The following is a 20,212-nucleotide window of genomic DNA, read 5'->3' as shown; positions in this document are numbered from 1 at the left end:
TTGCTCTGCCGCGGCTGGTTCTTTAGCTTTCCTTTCCCTTGAGCACGTCCTCCTGATTCTCAAAGCAGCCTCCATTTCCCAAGCCCATAGTGACAGATCCCTACTCCAAAGACTTAGAAATATATTTTTACTGATTCCTGGTACTTAAAGCCCCAGCACAACTGTTCCCTTTAGTTTTTATATGAGTATTTTACTCTAAGACAATAGAAATTCTAAAAAGAAATCCAACGCATCCCTCCTTTATTTTCACCACAACTTTTCCTATCGTATAAGCGAAAAGCCCTGTGCCCACAGGTTCACGGAAACCCTAATACTTAGTGCCTTGATTCTATCCACTCTTTTTCTTACTCTGCCTCCTTCCTTTCGTGCTCAGCTTTCCTGAAAGAGTTGTTTCGTCTACACTGTGTGCTCCGACGGCCACACCGTCCGTTCCCTTCTTCCTCACTGTGTTCCCTCCATCCTGACCTCTGCCCCCTGCCCCCGCCCGAGCTCTGCATGCAGTAGTCCCTGTTAATGTCACCCATGGCATCCTAGACGGTGAAACCAAAAGACATCACAATGGCTTTCCTCTGTTGCATTTAAAATGACCGATCACTTCTTTCCTCTCAGACCCCTCTTTCTTTCTCTGGGGGACCCCGCTCAGTTCAGTTCACTTCCTTCACAGTTCACTACATCCCCCCGCTTATCGCTACTCATGTGCCACCACTGGGCTTCACATATTTTCACTCTACTTCTCCCTCTGGATGGGCTCCTCTACTCCCATTTAGGTCTGGGGCGAGCCTTCTCCTCCTGACTCTCCACTGATGTCATTATCGTCCCTTCAGCCTCTGTCTTAGTCAGGTCTAGCTGCTTTAACAAAATTCCATGGGCTGGAGGGTTCAAACAACCCAACATTTATTTTTCACAGTTCCGGAGGCTAGAAGTCGGAGACCAAGGGTGCCAACGCAGTTGGGTTTCGGTGAGGGTTCTCTTCCTGGTTTGTAAATGGCTCTATTCTTGCTGTATCCTCACATGGGGGGGAGAGATGATCCTTCTTGGTCTCTTCTCATAAGGACACTAACCCCATTCATGAGGGCTCCATCCTCATGACCTGCTTACCTCCCCAACGTCAATCTCCTAATGCCATCACATTGGGGATTAGGCTTCAACAGAAGAATCTGGGGGGGACATAAACATTTAGTCCATAGAAGTCTCTCTGCCCTAAAACGTTACAAACATATCCTTGCTTCTTAAAGCTAACCTGTCACCAAATCCTGTTACTTACAAAATTAAATCTTAAACCTTGTTGACCAATTCAATACATGCCCACTGCTGCTACCTTAGTTTAGACTTTCATTGCTTGGATAGTCACAACAATTTCTAACTGTGGCAGGGCGCAAGGTGGGTCCTCAGGAGATATTAGTTGAATGAGCATCTCCACTATACTAGATGTTCTCATAGAAAAATTTCAAATCTCCTCATGTCACTGTCTGCTTAAAAACTTCCAACTCCCTGTTGCTTACAAAACAAAGGGAGGGCTTCCCTGGTGGCGCATCGGTTGAGAGTCCGCCTGCCGATGCAGGGGACACGGGTTCGTGCCCCGGTCCGGGAAGATCCCACGTGCCGCGGAGCGGCTGGGCCCGTGGGCCATGGCCGCTGAGCCTGCGCGTCCGGAGCCTATGTTCCGCAACTGGAGAGGTCACAACAGTGAGAGGCCCGCGTACCGCAAAAACAAAACAAAACAAAACAAAACAAAAACAACAACAAAAAAAAAAAACAAAGGGAAATGACTTAGTTGGTGAATCGAGATCCATGCTCTCTTCTTAGGTTCTCTCTTGCTTATCCACACCTAGAGTTCCTCGCACCTTCCCATCACCCTGCACTGCTCACTCTTCCCTCGTATTTCACATCTTCTCATGATTGGGGGATTGTAAAGGCTGTTCCCCGACCTAGAATGCCATTCCTTCTTCTCTTTTCAGCGACATGCTTCAAGACTGCACTCCCCTGGACAGAGAATCTCTTGCCCCTTTCACTGTCACCAAAACTTCTATTATTGTGCTCAGTACCTAGTATCATAATAGTGTGTCTATTTCCTTGGACTTCAAGGCTCCAGATGGCAAGGAACTGTTGCTTATTCATTTTATTTAGACCAAACTAGAAATTTTACAAAGTGGTCTGTAGAGGTCTTGTATCAAAATCACCCACAAGGTGGTTAAATATAGATACCCAGGTCCCACCCTTGAATTGCTGAATCAGTTTCTCTGGGGAGTGGAACCCTCCCAGCTAATTCTTATGCACACGAACATCCGGGGACGCAGTTACAACATCCAACAAACATTTGATGAATAAAGACATGATGAAAAGTGCTAAGATCTCTACTCCTGAAAATCTACTCTATTTCCTTCATTCCTCTGAGGCGTAGTTTGGCTGGAGACAGGTCCAGGAAATGTGGCTGGGCCGCTGGTCAAAGTGACCTAACGGGAAACAGCTTTGCTGTTATTCTCTAATCAGGTCATGCAAAGTACCTATTGTCCTGTCTAAATGCGAAATTAAGTTTAGGGCCATTCAAAGCCCTGAAGATGGTTGGTCGTGATAAGAGCTAACAAATTCTTGCTCAAGTGAGAACTGGTATTTCGGGCATGCTCTGCACTTTTAACTCACCAAAGCCAAGTTCTTAACCTTAAGTGGTTCAGAAGTACCTTCAAAGGAGTCTCACTGTCTCATTTGCTGTGCTTATCACCAGTACTGGTAACTCTAATATCAGTTAATAGTCCTCCCCTATTGACATTGGGTGAGCTGTGAATGAGCGTAAGAGTTTTTAGACTCCGGGTGAGGCTGATGGACTTGTGAAACCACAGGGTCTCTAAAATGTCCTTTTAAAATTTGTTCAGTAGATTTCTGAGCTCCATCAACATGACCTTGAGATCTGTCACAATGCACCATACCAGGCCTAACAAAGACTAAAAAAACGTGCGGTATCTAAATGACTTTAGGACTACACAAAGTACCTTCAACAAATGTTTGTTGGACTTATTATTTACCAAATAAATCTTACCAAAAGCACACATAACAACTTCTTTATTACACAAGTAACATATACTCATTGTTGAAACCAGAAAAAGTAAGGAATTCAAAAAGACGACATAACCAATGTTACATTGGAGTGTGTATTCGTTTAAATGTTTTCCCATATATATGTAGAGTGATATTATAGTGGATTAGTTTACTATTGTTGCTGTAACAAGTTGCCATGGAATTAATGGTTTAAGACAAAAGACATTTATCATCCTACAGTTCTGTAGGTTAGAAGTCCCAGACGGGTCTCCTGGGCTAGTTAGCGTATAGGCGTGGCTGCCGTTTTTTGGAGGGGCTAGGGGAGAGTCTGTTTCCTTGCCTTTTTCTCTTCTAGAGGTTGCCCATATTCCTTGGCTCCTGGCTTCTTCTTTCATTTTCAAAGTCAGTAATGTTGAACCTCTATGACTGTTCCTCTATAGTTACATCTCCCCCACCCTCAGCTGGGAAAAATTCTCCTATTTGATTTTAAGGATCCATGTGACTAGCTTGGACTCTCATGGATAATATAGGAGCCCAATTCAAGTTCTCTAACTTCATCACACTTGCAAAATCCCTTTTGCCATGTAAAGTAACATATTCTTAGATTCCTAGAATTAGGACATGGACATGCTGGGGTCATTATTCTGCCTACCGCAGGTAGAGATTGAACATCTAATGTTTACAGAGGTTAAGTGACTTACTCAAGATCACAAAGTTTGTCAATATTGAACCTAGTCGTTCAGTTCTTTCAGATTGCAAGAGTTTGACACAATCAGATTCTCAGCAAATGGAGATTTATGATGAAGGCATGTAAGCAACAATGGTAGGGAGTTGGCATAAACGTAGGACCGAGCCTTCCAGGAATTGGCTCTTCATCTCAGTCCACAGACCCCAGGATCTTGCTGGCTCTCAGCAGTGGCCACCCACAGCACCACATGAGGCCACTGCCTGTTTCTTAATACTTCTCATACCCTTTTTAGCTCCCTCCAATGTCCTGTTTAGCTTCTTAATCTTAAATTCTACTGATTCACGGCTTTAGCCCACTGTCTCCTCTCCATGAGTCTCTTGGTTTTTTTTTTTTTTTTTTTTTTTTTTTTTTTTTTTTTTTTTTTTTTTTTTTTGCGGTATGCGGGCCTCTCACTGTTGTGGCCTCTCCCGTTGCGGAGCACAGGCTCCGGACGCGCAGGCCTAGCGGCCATGGCTCACGGGCTTAGTTGCTCCGCGGCATGTGGGATCTTCCCGGACCGGGGCACGAACCCGTGTCTCCTGCATCGGCAGGCGGACTCTCAACCACTGCGCCACCAGGGAAGCCCAGTCTCTTGGTTTTTGAACCCTTCTGTCACTTGTATTTTTCTCTCTGTGTCACCTTCATACTTCTTAAGAGAAAGGATCTGATAGAGCCCATTGGTCACTACAAGGCACTGGACACCCCTGTCCTATAGAGGGCTCCCACTGGATTATCTCATTGGCTGCTGGTCAGCTTACGGACGGCCATCCTCAAAAGCAACTGCCCCTTCCTGGTTCCATCAGCCAGGATCAGGGGGTCAAATGTGATGATCTGTTTTTAAGAAATCACTTAGGGTCCCTTCCCTCAGAATAGGGCCATGAGCAAGTGGGCACAAAGAGACTCTTCTCCAAAGCCTCGGCCAGAATCTCTTCCCCACGAACTCCTGCATACACTGCAGCTGAGCCATATCTGGGAACTACAACTGGAATAATCAAGCTGAATGAAAGGGTATAAGCAGGGGCTGAACAAGAGGAAGAGACAGTGCCCAGAACTAATACTGAATATGGACATTTTGAAAACGATTTAGGTAATTGTTTTCAGTACTTTAAGGCCCTAATTGCTGATCTTCAACAAAAAGGCCACACAGGCTTATGAAAGTTCTAAAATTATATCGTATTTATCAGTCACCAGGACCTCAACTTGCTTCCACAAACCACATAGGGCCTTGTGAAATGAGGCTTTGGAAAGGCGACCCTGATGTTTCTAAATTTTCACCCATTTGTTTCCCTATCTGCATTTGCTCTGAAAGGGGAAAGTGGCCTCATTAATTTGGAAAGAATGAGTCTAAACATGTTTCAGAAGGAGAAAAACTCTCTTGGGCATGCTGAAGCCCGCCCCCCCCCCCCCCCCGCCCTTCCTGATGGAAGAATGTTGCCATAAAACTTTCATCTGATATTTCCCACAAAAATGTGAGCTGTGGTCGCAGCTCAAAGATGCCAACACAAATCTCGAACACAGCCACCTCCTGACTGAAAACACAATCTAGGCTGTTCTTTAGTCTGGACTTCAGTAACCAGGGACAACAATTGATTTTAAATTTCAATTAATTACATGGGAGGAGACGGCTGCCTGATAGACAGAGGTCTTAACATAAATATTTCTCCCTGGTGACAGAGTACTGAGATGCTGCCCTGTTACACACAACCAGGGTTTTTTCCATGTGGTGTACTCTCTTTTTCTCCTCCTCTTGTCCTTTTAGAGAGAACGCCAATGGCATGTTGTCACCTCAATTTTCTATACCCTGTAATAATTCATTGAATTCATTCATCTTTACTCTGAAATACACAATATTCTTCATGCTGGCAATCAAAACATATATTTTCTTTGAGCAATTACCACTGTGTTAGGAGCTGGGAATAAACCAGTGGGTAAAAATATACACAGTAAATTGGGTATATTGGATGCTTTGGCTACAGATAATGTAAAAATAGGAACTTAAAGTGGCTTGAACGATAAATATCTGTTGCCTCACCAAGCAATAAGTCTGGGGGTAGATGGATAAATATCTTCATGTCAGTTGTATTCTCAGGTGGTTGGTTCCCTCACAGCTGCAAAGTGGCTGCAATAGCTTTAGGTAGAACCTTCTCAACCACATCCAAATGCAAATAAATACAGAAATAAATAAAGCCAAAATGAAGACTCTTCCCTTTTTGGGTCCCACTCCCCAGCAGAAATGCCCTCATGTCTTAGGAGGCAGAACCGCAGCACAAGCCTGTTCCTGAGCTGATCAACAGCAAGACAAACGAAATGGTCATAATTTGCTTAGACTAGTCAAATTTTGGCTCTGGGGATTAGCAAAGGGCTCAGTCCTTGCTGAAGCACAGGGTTACTCCAAACACAAAGAAAATCCAGTTCTGTCAGCAGGAAGATAGGATTAGCTATTGGATAAGAAACCAGCAAGTCTACCTCTGTGGAACTTCCAGATGACACAGGAGGGATGGGAAAAGCACTCCCCAACATACACATTTTTCACAAGGAGTCCAAAAGACAGAGGTTCCAGTATCCGTTAGGAGTTACAAGATCTTGGGTTAGCCTCCTGGAACCTCCATTTCTGAATATGTAAAATGGGAAATCATATCTATCTCACTGGGTTGCTCTGAGGATCAAATATATTAGTTCTTGCAAAATACCTAGCACTGTGCCTGGCCCATAGGAATTGCCCAAAACATGCCATTTCCTTCTTCAAGGCCCTCAGGCTGCTCAAGTCTAAATGGCTGGATAACTGACAAGCCCATGGCCTGTATTCTGGTTCATAAGCTCTGGGATATTAGGATTTACAGAGGCTTCCTGGGGGAGGTATTGCTATCACAGTTGTCAGGGACCATTAAGGTCCCCAGAATGCTTTTGCTACCTCCAGTGGGTCCCTTCCATTTTTTCCTATTACTTCATCTTTCTGCAGCCTTGCTACTCTCGTCCATCCCCTTTCCTTTGGAACTCTATCTTCCCTCGTGTTCTGTGACGATTTCATCTGGGTTTACCGCCTTCCTCTCTAGCATCTCCTTTCCATGCTCCCTTCAAAGGCCCCCTTCAAGGCCTTCCCCAGAACTGCGTTCTGCACCCCTGCTGCAGTGTCACCTGTCAAACCCCGATGTGAGATTTCATCCTTTCTTATAGCCTCAATTCCTAGTTATATATTTATGATGCATATTAGACATTCAATACATGTTTCTTTCATCCATTTTTGGTCAATCATGTATTCAACAAGTATTTATTGAAGGCCTGGTACTATATGCCCATTACTGTTCTTCATGCTGGAGATGTAGCAATAAATAAAACAGACCAAACCCTGCTCTTGTGAACTTATATACTAATGAAGAGACAGATAATGAATAAGCAGACATTTCCTGTTAGAGATGAAGTAAGTGTCATGGAAAATATCATGCTGGGTAGGTCGGGAAGGAAGGTCGGGAGGGAGAGACAGCTCCTTTACAGGGTACCTAGGAGTGCTTCTTTGATAAGACATTTACACACAGACCTGAAAGGTGTGAGTGACCAAGACATGAGGCATGGCAGTGGGAACAAAGAACACAAGTGCCCTGCAGTGGATCGAACTTGGCATCGTCAAGAAACCCTCAAGGGGCTAGAATGAAGTGATCCAGGGGAAAGAGGAAGGAAACAGATCAGGGGGCAGTGGGGAGGGTTTCATGGGCAATGTCAGGGCTTTGGCCTCGCCTTTGAGGGAAATGGAGAGCCACAGGGTTTTTTAAAATTTCATTTTAATTTTAAAAATTTATTTCTGGCTACATTGGGTCTTTGTTGCTGAGTGCAGGCTTTACTCTAGTTGCGGCGAGCAGGGGCCACTACTTGTTGCAGTGTGGGGCTTCTCATTGCGGTGGCTTCTCTTGTTGTGGAGCACGGGCTCTAAGGCGCACGGGCTTCGGTAGTTGTAGCGTGCGGGCTCAGTAGTTGTGGCACACGGGCTTAGTTGTGCCGCGGCATGTGGGATCTTCCCGGACCAGGGGGCTCGAACCCGTGTCGCCTGCATTGCTGGGCGGATTCGTAACCACTGCACCACCAGGGAAGCCCGAGCCACTGGGTTTTAAGAAGAGTGATAGGATCTGACTTACACCCTTAGAGGATCACTTTGGTGTCTCTGTTAAGAAGAGATCCTGGAGGCCAGAGCAGAGGCAGGAATTTCTGATAGGAGACAACTGCAATAATCAAAGCAAGAGACGATGAGGGCTTGGATCAGGGCGGTAGCAATGCAGTGTTGAGAAATGGATGAATTGTGGCTCTAATCTGAGGTGAGATCAATAGGATTTTCTGTTAGATGTGGGAGTGAAGGGAAGAAACCAAGGTTAAGCCCAAAGGTTTGGGCTCTGGCAAGTGGAAGAATGAGTGCTCATTTTCTGAGATAAGGAAGGCTGCGGGGGGCCTGGTGGGGAGGGACAGAGAGTTAGATTTGGGGCAGGCGAAGTTCTACACGGTTCTTAGACCCTGCGTAGCTGTTGAGAAGGAAGTAGGATATATGAATGTGGACACCAGGGGAGAGGTCTGGAGATAGACCGTTGGGAGTCACCAGCACGTAGGGTGACATTTGAAGCAGTGACACTGGGTGATATTACCAAGGGTGTGTGTTTGAAAAAGGGAAGCAAACTGATGAGTGAGCGTTGGGCGTGTGACATGGAGAGGCGGGGAGAGGAGAGTCACCAGCAGAGGAGACTGAGAAGTGGCCTGAGACAAAGGACCGCTGCCACTGTGTGGTGCCCTGAAAGGCCAGCAAAGAGTGTCCAGGGGGATATGAAGTGTGTCAACTGCTGAAAGCGGTACGACGGGGGCTGAGGACTGCCCGATGGATATGGGGGTGCGGAGGGCACCGATGACCTTGACAAAGCAGTTTCAATTGTGGGTGGGAGGGAATGGGAGAAGTTGGAGGCTGCAGTGTAGACAACTTCGCCAAGAGCTTTGCTGTAAAGCAGAAGAATGGGGTGATAGTGGAAAGACGGTAGAGGGTCGAGGGAGGCTTTTTTTTTTGGTTTGTTTTTATGATAGGAGATTTAATATGCTCGAATAATAGACAATCTAATAGGAAAATTTTTATGACACAGGGGAAAGAGGAGTGAATTGTTGGAGAGAGGTCCTTGAAAAGGTAAGGGGATGGGATATAGGAAATAGCGGAGAGGTTGGCTTCTGTCTAGAGTTTAGTTAAACTACTCCGTGGCATTAGTTAAACTACTCCTCAACACTCACGTTGTTTGGCCAAGTGACCTGCAGGGGCCTTAAGCGGACACCAGCCCCTCATACCAGCCCATGGCCTAAAGAATAGCCCAGACAGTCACAAGCAAATGTAAGTTCCTGATATGACTTCCCCAGCAGCCCTTGCGGTCAAACAGGCTCCCCTGTCTCCCAGGGCCTTCCCTTTGTACGCCCCTTAGATAAGACCCCATGGAGCTTACCAAAACCACACCCTTTTTGGTTTGAATTGACCAATCTGGCCTTAGCCTGGGAAACCCAAGGCACTCCCCCCATGACCCTAATAAAGGCACATGCCCCAGGACCTGTCACTCTCACAGCCTGTACCCTGTCTTGACCTCCCCTCGTGGCCCCTGGCGGCCTGCCCTGCACTTCCTCCAGGACCCATGAGTAATGAACGTTTCAACGTTTCTCGTGGTCTTTTGTCGAACATCATTCACCATCTCACACCCTGTGCTTTCCTTAACAAATGCTAACAAAGCTGTTAACCGCTTCTCCTGAAGAGGAAGGGCAGACGGTAGGTGTGGGGGTGTGAGTGGGTGCATGACCTCTGCTGACCCTTCTGTTTTTTCCTGTGAAGTAGAAAATAAGGTTATCAGCCAGGACTGAAGTCTAGCGAGGAGGTGATGGAGGTTTAAGGAGAACGGATAGGATGTGAGATAGTCATCTTGAAGAGTGAATGAATTAGGGAAATGTGGTAGGGTCACTGAATCAACACTGGCTACTGTGTGTTGGCTCCCATATCTATTTTTGAACACTGGTATCGCTCCTGAGCTCCAAACCCATATATCCAGCTATCTACTGGTACTTGTTCCCTGGTTTTCTCATGGGAAAATTAAAGCCATTCTCTCTCTGCCCACCTCCAGCCAATCCTCCTACGCTCCCTAGTTCAGCGACTGTCACTCCCATCCATGCCCCCCGCCCCCCCATTTCCCAAGCAGAATAATAAAGCCTTTGAATAACTCATAAACTAGTGTAGGAAAATATTTCTTATTTTCTGAGGTTGAGAACACTGGAAGAGAATCATGTTTTGGAAGGACCATTATTAGTTCAGTTTGAACATTATTAACTCGAGATATCGGTGAGAGATCCAATCGGAAGTGGTGAGTAGTTCAGCTGATACACACTGGGTTCCTTTAGTAATTAGGAGGTGTGCATAAGGCCACAGTTCACCTGGGGCGCCTGTTAAAATGCAGAGGGTGATTCAGTAGATTTAATGCTAAGCTTCAGAGTCTATAGTTCTAAGAAATTTCCAGATGATGCCAACAATAGAGGTTCACAAACCTCACCTTGAGGGGCAAAGGTTAGGAGAACGAAACCCATGCAGATCATTTCAATTTAATGTGTTCAGAGTTATAATAAAAAGGGAACTGCACGGACACGGTTCAGCGTAAGAACTAGGCAAAACCATGGAGACTGTTCACTGGCAGGCCAAGGAATGTGTTCTCAGTTCTGAGAAGTATGTAGAACCATGGAAGGATTTGAACAGAGCATGACATGGTTCTATTGCGAAATGCTCATTGAAGGTCAACCGTGTGTCAGCTGCTACCTCAACAGCAGTGATAACACCAGGGATCTTGCATCCTGGAGGGGTTAGGGAGTTCCTGGTAAGCAAACAAATAAATACCCAAGGACATTTTAGACTGTAGAAGTGCGGTAAAGAAAATAAAAAGGATTCACGTGATGGAGCCTGGGGGGACTGCTCTGGTGGGAGTAGCTGTTGAGCCAAGGGGTAAACCACGCAGTGGAACCAGTCAGTCCTGCAAGGATCTGGGGGAACAGCATTCTGGGAAGAAGGAACAGCAAGGTGGTGGCCTTGAGGTGGGAGTGAGCACTGAGGCAGGGGGATCAATCAAGTCAGAGTGACTGGAGCCTAGCGAACAAAGGGAAGTGGTATGACATGGGGTAGGGAAGATGAGCAGGGGCCAGGTCATGTGAGGGCTTTGAAAGCTGTGCTAAAGAGTTTGCATTTCATTTTAATGCGGAAGTGAAATCATCCAATTTGTAAAAGATAATTTTTGCTACTCTGTGAAGATTGTGTTGTCCGTATGTTTGTTAGGTCCGGTGGAACATGGATTCCTTGGACGTGCGCAGAACTGTACTTTAGAAAGATGAATCTGTCAACAACTTATATAATAGCTCAGAGAAGAGAAGCTCTTCAGCAATGTGTACAATTGAGAGTTAAGGATAGCATGAACTGGGGAAATCAGACTCACACTTCCAAATGAGGCTACAGGAAGCGCGATGAGAGATTCAAATAGTACTCAACGCTCTTAAGGTAGGACTTTCTCATTAACTCCCTCGTTTAATCCTCTCTACAACCCCACAATGCTGGATACAAAAATCAGTTTCTGAGGTTTTAACCCAGACCTATTGAAAGAGAGATTCAAGGGCATCTGGTTGTCAGTACATAAATGCTTCAGGTGATTTTAAATTCAGGGGAGGTTGATTTGCTGCATCTCCACCTCCTTCTGTCAAAAAGAATGAAGGTGGTTACCATTTCGTAAGTACCAATCGCTCTAACACTTACTGCTTTTCTTTAAACTCGGCTGATTAACTTAACAACCTAAGTGGTGAGATTTCAGAATTCCAGGATGAATCCACAATGAAAATAACCAACGAGTAAGCTTCTGGAGCTTGCTAAAGAAGTCTCTGCTCCTTGCTGGGGTTGGTGTGAATCTTTGCTGGGGTTTTAAGGTAAAGGAAAACCTTGATGTAATGCTCTCAGTTGCAGTGCTCATTTGTATTTTAATGTAAATGAGTTTCAGATCCTTCTTGAGAGAGAATTTTGGCTGGGAAACTATGGACAGTTCTGTGCCCAGAGTTGGGGGTGAAAGGCTTGGGGAGTAGAATGGGGAAGGGGAAAGGGGAAGGAGGTGGCACAGGGCACTCAACTTTACTTCCTTCCCACGTTTGCGTGGAGCCAGGAAACAACCACCCATCTCCTTCCCGAGCCTGAGGGCCCTTAAAATGTTTGCTGAAGAAGAAAAAATAATCTGGTTTTATAACTTTGCATTAGCTGTGCTTGTTTAGATTCTCATGTGAACCGTGCATCTGGATGGTTACCTTAAATATGCATTTCTTTAAAAAGAAAACTCTGATCGGCATTTTGACCACTTTCCCTTGGTGTTGCTGCTGGGCTGTGTTCAGCCATCTCCAAACCAGAAAAGGTATCATGGGCCCAGGGAAGCTACAAGGTAGGGCAGGGTGGACCGCATACTTGACCTTCAACCTCATAGAAACAGGGAGATGACAAAAGTGGAAGGAAGGAAAGTCATCACTTACTGAGTGCCAACTGTGTGCCGGGTCTGCTTGGACACATCTCGCGAAGGTTCTCTCAGGGCCTCCTCATTTCCTCTGGTTCTCCTCGAATCTCCAGTATTAGAGATGAGCCCAAATGGTGAACACACGTCCTGCCGAGTCATTTATATGAGTATTAGTAATAACTAATATTTATCAAGCATATATGCATACCACATGCTTTACAGGGGTTCCTGCATTTAGTACTCTCAACATCTTAGGAGGTGGCTCTCATTCATATATTCATTTCCACATAAAATAACTGAACCCTAGAGATTCTTTTTAGCAGTACGCAGGTCTCTCACCGCTGTGGCCTCTCCCATTGCGGAGCACAGGCTCCGGAAGCACAGGCTCAGCGACCATGGCTCACGGGCCCAGCCGCTCCACGGCACGTGGGATCTTCCCGGACCGGGGAACGAACCCGCGTCCCCTGCATCGGCAGGCGGACCCTCAACCACTGCGCCACCAGGGAAGCCCAACCCTAGAGATTCTAAGTGACTTGTCCAAAATCAACAGTGCTGTGATTCAAACCCAGGCCACCAGATTCTTAAGATCACATGTTTAGTTGTTATGGGATATCACCTTTCACTGAGACAGTAAAGTCATAAAATTATACCTGCTCTGGGTATAACTTGCCTGTAGGTTTATCTTTGAGGTCTTTAGGTCCCTTAATTTTTGTCTCCTTTTTCTCCCTAAAGGTATCCTCTCTTCACTTAAGGTACCTACAGCCCTCCTATATTGTATACCTCACTACAATACCACCTCTTTTCTGAAAAAATTACCTAGTATAATTCACTCATTCACACTGATGCTATCTATGCCTTCTAGGCATAAGTGCATTTAAAAATTTTTTATCTCTAACTATAAAGAGGGTTTTTTTTTTTTTTTTTTTCTGAGAATTTTCAGCTATCAACTCAGGGACAAAGGATCCATTTGTCTCTACTATGGTCTGGGGATGTCTTCGGCTGGTGACTGGTTGGAATATCTAGGTGTAAGAACTTCCTGTCAAGGGTTTCCTGCTTATCTGGAGAGGGTGAGCTCCAGGACCAGTCACAGGAAGTGCATTCTCTGAGTGATGTGAGTTATAGGAACAGGTGTCCTGGCCTCATTAGCTCCGGGACCTGTGACTCTGAGACACTGAGCCTACTCTTCCTGAGCATTCATTTATTCATTCATTCATCAAGTAAGCATGGTCACTTCGAATGGCGCCCGGGATGCTCTGATAACCCAGACAGACATTGTTCCTGTTGCCACAGAGTTCACAATGCAGAGTAGAAGACAGACATTAAGTAAGAAACTTCAGTGAAAAATGGGCATATTTCATCTCCCATTGGTCCTTTTCCTTCCTCTTCCTTTCTTACTCCATTGACATTATAATTTTCCTCCCATCCTTTTGCCCCAAGGCTCCCAGATGCCATGTATCTAGAACCTTCCTTCCACCCTTGTGCCAATATCCCATCTTGGACTTTTCTATCTCACTTTTGCCTAGTGGGTGATTATTACATTTGGTTCGCTCACTGCCAGCCAAAAAACCCATGGCTTGTGACCCATTTTGATCGGCCATGAGTCTTTTGGTCATTTTCAACACACAAAATTAGGAACAGTGTCAAGAACAGGGAATAGTTGATGATCAACTTCAGAGTATCCATTAATTAATTCATCTATTCATTTAGCAAGCATTACACAGCTGGTATCTGCCAGGAATTGAGGTATATGGATGGAAAGGAAAAGCACATTTTCTGCACAGTAAAATAATATATAAATTTCCAAAGGGAAGGACCCCCATCTATCTTCTTCATGACCCTGTCCTCAATATTTAACTCCTTTGCACAAGGTGGGAACTCAATAAATATCTGCAAAATAAAAGAATGAATTCATATTTTGGCTGAAAAGACAGATATATAAAGAACCGTAATAAGGTAGGATGACCATTCATTCAATAAATATTGATTGAATATCTCTAAGTGTTACATAATATGTCAAACAAGACAGATGCTGTCCTTGCCCTTATGAACCTTACAGTTAAAAATTTGCATAAATAAGTATTGGAGTTATGATAAGTAATGTGAAGAAGTGTAGGGTCTAGAGAGCGTAAAACATGATATGTTTACCCGGCTCATGAGAAAGCCCTATAACTCAATAAAGCTCAGATTACTTTTGAAAAACTGAAAGATTAATATGGTTGAAACATTTTGAGTGGGGGAAAGGAGACAGTGGAAAGAGCAAGGTTAGGAAGAAAAGCAGAGATTGGATCCCCACGGTGTTAAGGCGAGATCCCCAGATGTGAGGGCAAGTTAAGGGTTCAGTGCTTATCTTGAGAGCAGTGAGAAGCTTTTCTAAGATTTTAAGAGCAAGATATGATGGGTTTTACTTTTTAGAAAGTCACTCTGCTTTGAAGATAAAGACTGGGAAGAGATCAAGAATGGACAGTAGGAGACAAATTAGGAGGCTACTGCAGTAATCTAGGTATGAGGTGACATTGACTTGAACTAGGAGGGTGATATTGGAGACAGAAGAAAGTGGATGGATCCAAAATATATCTTGGTTGTAAAATCAATACAACATGATCATTGGATTGTGGGTGGGTGGTGGCGACAGTAAAGGAGAAATGTTGTCAAGCATAACTCTCGTCAATCCCATAAATGTTGGTGTCATTTTCTGAGATTGAAAATACTGGAGGAGAATCACGTGTTTTGGAGGAACATTAGGTTCCTAACCTAGTTAGGTTTTGGATACTATCACCCTGAGATACCTGTGAGAGATCCAAATGGAAATTTTATACAGTTTAATGGATACATATTGTGTGACTTCCTGGCCCAGCATTCTTCCTCTAGTATAATTATGAGGTGTGCACGTGACCCAATCTAAGGCAATCATAATATCTTGACTCTCAGGCCACAGGGATTGATTCATAGAGAAGTCATGTGAACATCAATGGACCAATCAAACTCCTGCTCTTAGTCTGAGTGGACAGAAGAGAGATTTTTACACTCTGGTTGCAGAGCTGTGAGGATGTATGTTCAGAGCTCTTAATGATTATGGGGATTATATTGGCTTAGAAAAATGAAAATAATGTGCAGAGAGACAGGAGTCGGAGAGAAAGCATCCTGAGAATAACAGAGTCCTCTTGCTTCCGCCCCTGACTTGGTTACAAGAATTAAGAGTCAGTATGTGTCTATTAATCTCACACTCTCTCTCTGACTCTTTCTGTTTCCCTTTCCTTTTTTTTTTTGTTTTTTTTGTTTGTTTGTCTGTTTTTTATCTTAAGCTAGTTTTGGGTGGGATTTTATCACTTATAATCATGACAGTGCTAGCAATATATACAGTTGAATTTATTAGCTAGAACTCATACAGCGAGATCTTGGCTGTAGTTATATCGTTGAGACTTGTTGACATATCATTTGAGACAGGGAGTGGACAAGGTCACCAAGAAAGAAAGGAAAGAGACAGAGTACTGAGGTCTAAGCTCTGACGAACTCTAACACTAAAGATCCAGGAGAGGAGGATGAATTCCCAAGGAGGTTGAGAGAAATGTCCTAAGTCATTGGAGGAAAACCAGCAGAATGTGGTGTCCCAGATACTAAGGGTGTTTTAAAGAGGTGGTGATTGACTACATAGAATGTTCCAGAGAGGGCAAATATGATAAGAACTGAAAAGTAGCCATGGGATTGGGCAGCACAGATGTCATTGGTGCCTTTACCAAGAAAAATTTACTGAAGTGAGAGGTCAGAAGCCAGGTGGAGTGGATTGAGGAGGAGATGGGGGTGAAGAAGTAAATAAAGCCTGAGTTTGGAAACAATTCTTTTGAGAATCCTAGGTGTAAAGGGGAGGAATGGGTAGGATGGCACTGGAGAGGGAGATCAAAGAGGGATATTGTTTATTTTATTTATTTTTTTAAAGATGAGAGGTACTAAAACCAAATTATATTTAAAGATCTATTAGAGCACAGAGAGAAAGCAGGTAACTCTGCTTGGGTGAGTAGAAGAAGGTCTCCCTGAGGAGATAACGGTGAGCTGGGTTTTGAAGAAAGAGTAAAACTTTTCCAGAGGAAGATGGCATTGCATGCAAAAGGAGATTGTAAGGCAAGACACAATGCTGCATTTAAAGAATGGTCAACAGCTTAGAGCATGGAAAATTTTAGTCCTGGACCCTGTTAGAAGAAAGGAAAACCCATCCAAGACTTTTTCTACCTTTTATCTTTGTTCTCAATTTCATCTTTAAAGTTATTGGTTAGACCAGATTATCTTTAAAGTCTGTACCAATATTAAAATCCATAGCTAATGGTGATCTGTCTTGAATGTTTTGTTAGACTGATAGCAATACTCCCCCAAATGAATATGCCACCACAGCTGTTTTCTGAAATTATGCTTTATATTGTGAGGCTTCCAGGAGGTTGGAGCCTCAGCTTAAAGTGGTCCCCTTAGAAAAAAAAAAATCATGAAATATCTTTGAAGTCTACTGTGTTTTACCTTAAAGTTTCATGTGCATCCTACTCTTTAATATATTTGACATGAGTACTATTAAATTGTTTTATTATTCACTGATGCTCCAGGAAGATAAGCCAGGTACACCCTTTAGATTTAAATATTTCCACCTAGTTATATGCATAAGCTCTGAGCAAGGCTGAACGTCCCTGGCTGGCTTCTATTTCCTAGTCTTTCCTCACTTGCCCACTCACTACCAGCTTCATAGAGGCAGAGAGTCTGAGTGTCAGCTCTCTGCACAAGTGAAATATGGTAGAATCTGGGATAGAGAGGAAGGGAGCTTTAAGAGTAGCTTAAACAGAGTTAGTTGATCTTTATAAATGTCCTGTGCCAGCGGGAATCAAGTAATTGCATTACGAGCCTTAGCATCTTAGCTACTCACATATCATAGGATTCACATCAACTTGGGTGTATAAAAGCCACATAAAATTGCCTGAAAGAAAAAAACAACACACATTAATTGGATTCTTGGCAAAAGACTGAAAAAAATGTCCCAGACTGATGAAGCAAGTTATTTTTAGACAATTTTGCCCTAAAATATGTTGGTGCCTCTGTGAACGAGTTCGTAACACATGCTAAAAACTCCTTTGGCCTGATCCTTTAAAAAAATCTCCATTTTTTCCTTTTTATTACATGATAAAATAAAATAAACTGTCTCCCAGTGCCTTCTCTTAGAAGCATTCCTCGGCTGAAATGTCTTTTTTCTGCCTCCATCTTCATGTTTACCTTCCTACGAGCCCCCTTCTTTTTTTTTTTTCATATGCCCTACTTTTGTAACCTAAAGACATTGATAGAAATTTAAGTTCTTTCCACCATTCATTTAGTATTTCAGTTGTCCCCACTTTTAACCCATGAGCTCATCCTTACGATCCTTCAGATTTCCTACATTTTAGCCCTCTGTCCTTTTTCTAATGGAAAGGTGGAGGACTAACACTTTATATGGCATTGCAAGGGAAGGATTAAACCACTGGTAGTTACAGAGATCTGGCTTTGTGATAAGAGATCTGCCAATGATTAGAAGACTTCACCTACTTGGTCTTAAGATGGAATTAGTCCAGATGGTGCCAATGGGAATTAAGGGACTGTATGGTCCCGGAGCAAACACAATGCCTGTCTTTTGGATGCTCTTAATCTCAGAGGTAAATGAGGGAAATAGGGCTTTCTGAGGCCTTGGCCATACATTCCCCGGTGATTATAGTACCAAATACTCATGATTCAAAGTGACTGGTTATCAGATACTAGACACATCTTCTAAATCATTAAAGGATTTAAAGGTTTGCTTGATGGTCCCATGTTACTAAAATTAATGAGTTTTAAAGTCATTTATTATATTTCTGAAGCTGCATCTACAGAGGTATTCAATAATCTTGGTCATATATATCACTGGAAGGAAAGACAAATTTAATTCTTCAAGAAAGCATGACACGGATATAGATATGTTTCCTTAGCGTGTCCTGTTTACTTTGCTTACAGAACCTCTACTGTGTATATCCTGGACAAACTTCATGAACTCTATGCAAACAGGCATACTTATAGTGCTTCCTTCTTTATGTTTCTAGCAACTTAGAATTTGACATCACAGTTAAAGTACATTCTTAGTATATGTATTGCTTTCAGGGGCTAGGAAAATCCAGAGGCCCTCTGTACTCACATGATCTTGCCCTTTAAATTATTCTCTAAAAAATGGTCTAATGACAGAAACAATCAATTTCCAGTCTTCATGTGTAAGCTCAAATCTCTGATAAAATGCACATTGTCTGACTGAAACATTCTTTCTATTGTTATCATTCATTTCGACTTTAATGTAAATGAAGATCCAGAGAAGTTGTGACTTAGAGTGGAGGGGAGAGCTGGGGTTACTGGGTGCTATTGGGTGATAATGAGGAAAGATTTGCTGAGGGTGGAAATGAATCAATCCTGACTTTGCTTCATTCAACAGTTGTGCATGAGATGAACTTGCTCTTAGTCAGGAAACTAGCGCAATTTCTCCAAAAGGAGGAGCTTCCAAACTTTTCTGTAACTAGGAATGGAATCTAAGGCCAGCTCCCACCTCTGGAGGCCCCATCCGTGGGCATCACCATCTATGTCAATGTGGGCAAATCAAAATGACTTCTTTTCAGAAATCTTAGGCATTTATATCCATCACACATTCTTTATGGCTAACTTTCTTGCTTCTGATGACAGATTTGACTCTTGAAAAGGAGTGATGCAAAAACTTCCTGTCAAGTCATAGAGTTTGCATGTAGAGTTTTCTTTTCTTGTAATGTCTTTGTCTGGTTTTGCTAACAGGATACTACTAGCTTTAGTATAATGAGTTGGAAAGTGTCCCCTTATCTTTTCTTTTTTGGGAAAGTTTATGAAGGATCGGTATTTTTCTTTAAACATTTGATAGAGTGCACCAGTGATACCATTGGACCTGGGCTTTTCCTTCTGGAAAGTTCTTTGATTACTACATTGTAGAGAAAAAGAAAGTAGATTAGTGGTTTTCTGACGACCACCTGGTAGTGGCTGATTGCCTAGTAACTTCTGAGGGGCTGAGGGTTTCTTTTTTGAGGGTGACGAAAATATTCTAAAATTAGTTTGTGGTGATGGTTGCACAACTATGTGAATATAATAAAAACACTGAATTGTTCACTTTGAGTGAGTGAACTCTATGGTATGTGAATTATATTTTGGTAAAGCTGTTTAAAAAACAGGTATTGATTCTGTTCATCGTCTCTACTATTTCTGTTTTCAGTATATTATTAATTTCTGCTTTTTTTCTTCTTTTAAATTTCTTTAGGTTTGCCCTGTTTTTCTAGCTTAAGTTGCAAATTTAATTCATTTATTTTCAATTTTTAATTAGTTTACTTAAAGTTATATATTAACCTTTAAAAACATTTTAGCTACTTCTAACAATTTTTTAAAAATTTTTAAAAATTATTTTGCGGTATGCGGGCCTCTCACTGTTGTGGCCTCTCTCGTTGCGGAGCACAGGCTCCGGACGCGCAGGCTCAGCGGCCATGGCTCACGGGCCTAGCCGCTCCACGGCTTGTGGGATCTTCCTGGACCAGGGTATGAACCCGTGTCCCCTGAATCGGCAGGTGGACTCTCAACCACTGCGCCACCAGGGAAGCCCAACAATTTTTAAAGTAATACTTTTATTCTGTTGTAAATATTTTGTAATTGTCATACACTTCTATGCCCCTAAAATTATAGCTTCCAAATACATAAAATATATGAATATTATGCAATGTCTACTGTGATTTCTGTTTTTCCCCATGAGTTATTCAGGAGCACATGTAAAAGTTTTAAAAATATGTGTCTGTGTTTACTATCTCTTAATGGACTTTTATTTTCATTATTATGTAGTACCCAAATTTATTTTTTAATTAAAAAAAAGTGTGTTGTGCCTGAAATTCTATTTTGTCTAATA

The 20,212-nt window shown here is 43.1% G+C and overlaps 1 protein-coding gene across 1 annotated transcript in view; it reads right to left on the bottom strand.

Moving 5' to 3' along the window:
- NEDD9 (neural precursor cell expressed, developmentally down-regulated 9) overlaps positions 1-20,212 on the bottom strand; it is a 299,037-nt gene that overhangs the window by 190,083 nt on the left and 88,742 nt on the right. Inside the window, exons 3-4 of the mRNA XM_067006770.1 lie at positions 17,180-17,230; positions 12,299-12,426 (exon numbers count right to left, since the gene is read on the bottom strand). The gene's annotated coding sequence lies outside the window, so the exon portion shown is untranslated. The remainder of the gene's footprint in view (positions 1-12,298; positions 12,427-17,179; positions 17,231-20,212) is intronic.

The sequence above is a fragment of the Kogia breviceps genome, chromosome 10 (genome assembly GCF_026419965.1).
Source record: "Kogia breviceps isolate mKogBre1 chromosome 10, mKogBre1 haplotype 1, whole genome shotgun sequence".
In the NCBI taxonomy this organism is placed as follows: Eukaryota; Metazoa; Chordata; class Mammalia; order Artiodactyla; family Physeteridae; genus Kogia; species Kogia breviceps.
This window is presented reverse-complemented; position numbering and strand designations above follow the sequence as displayed.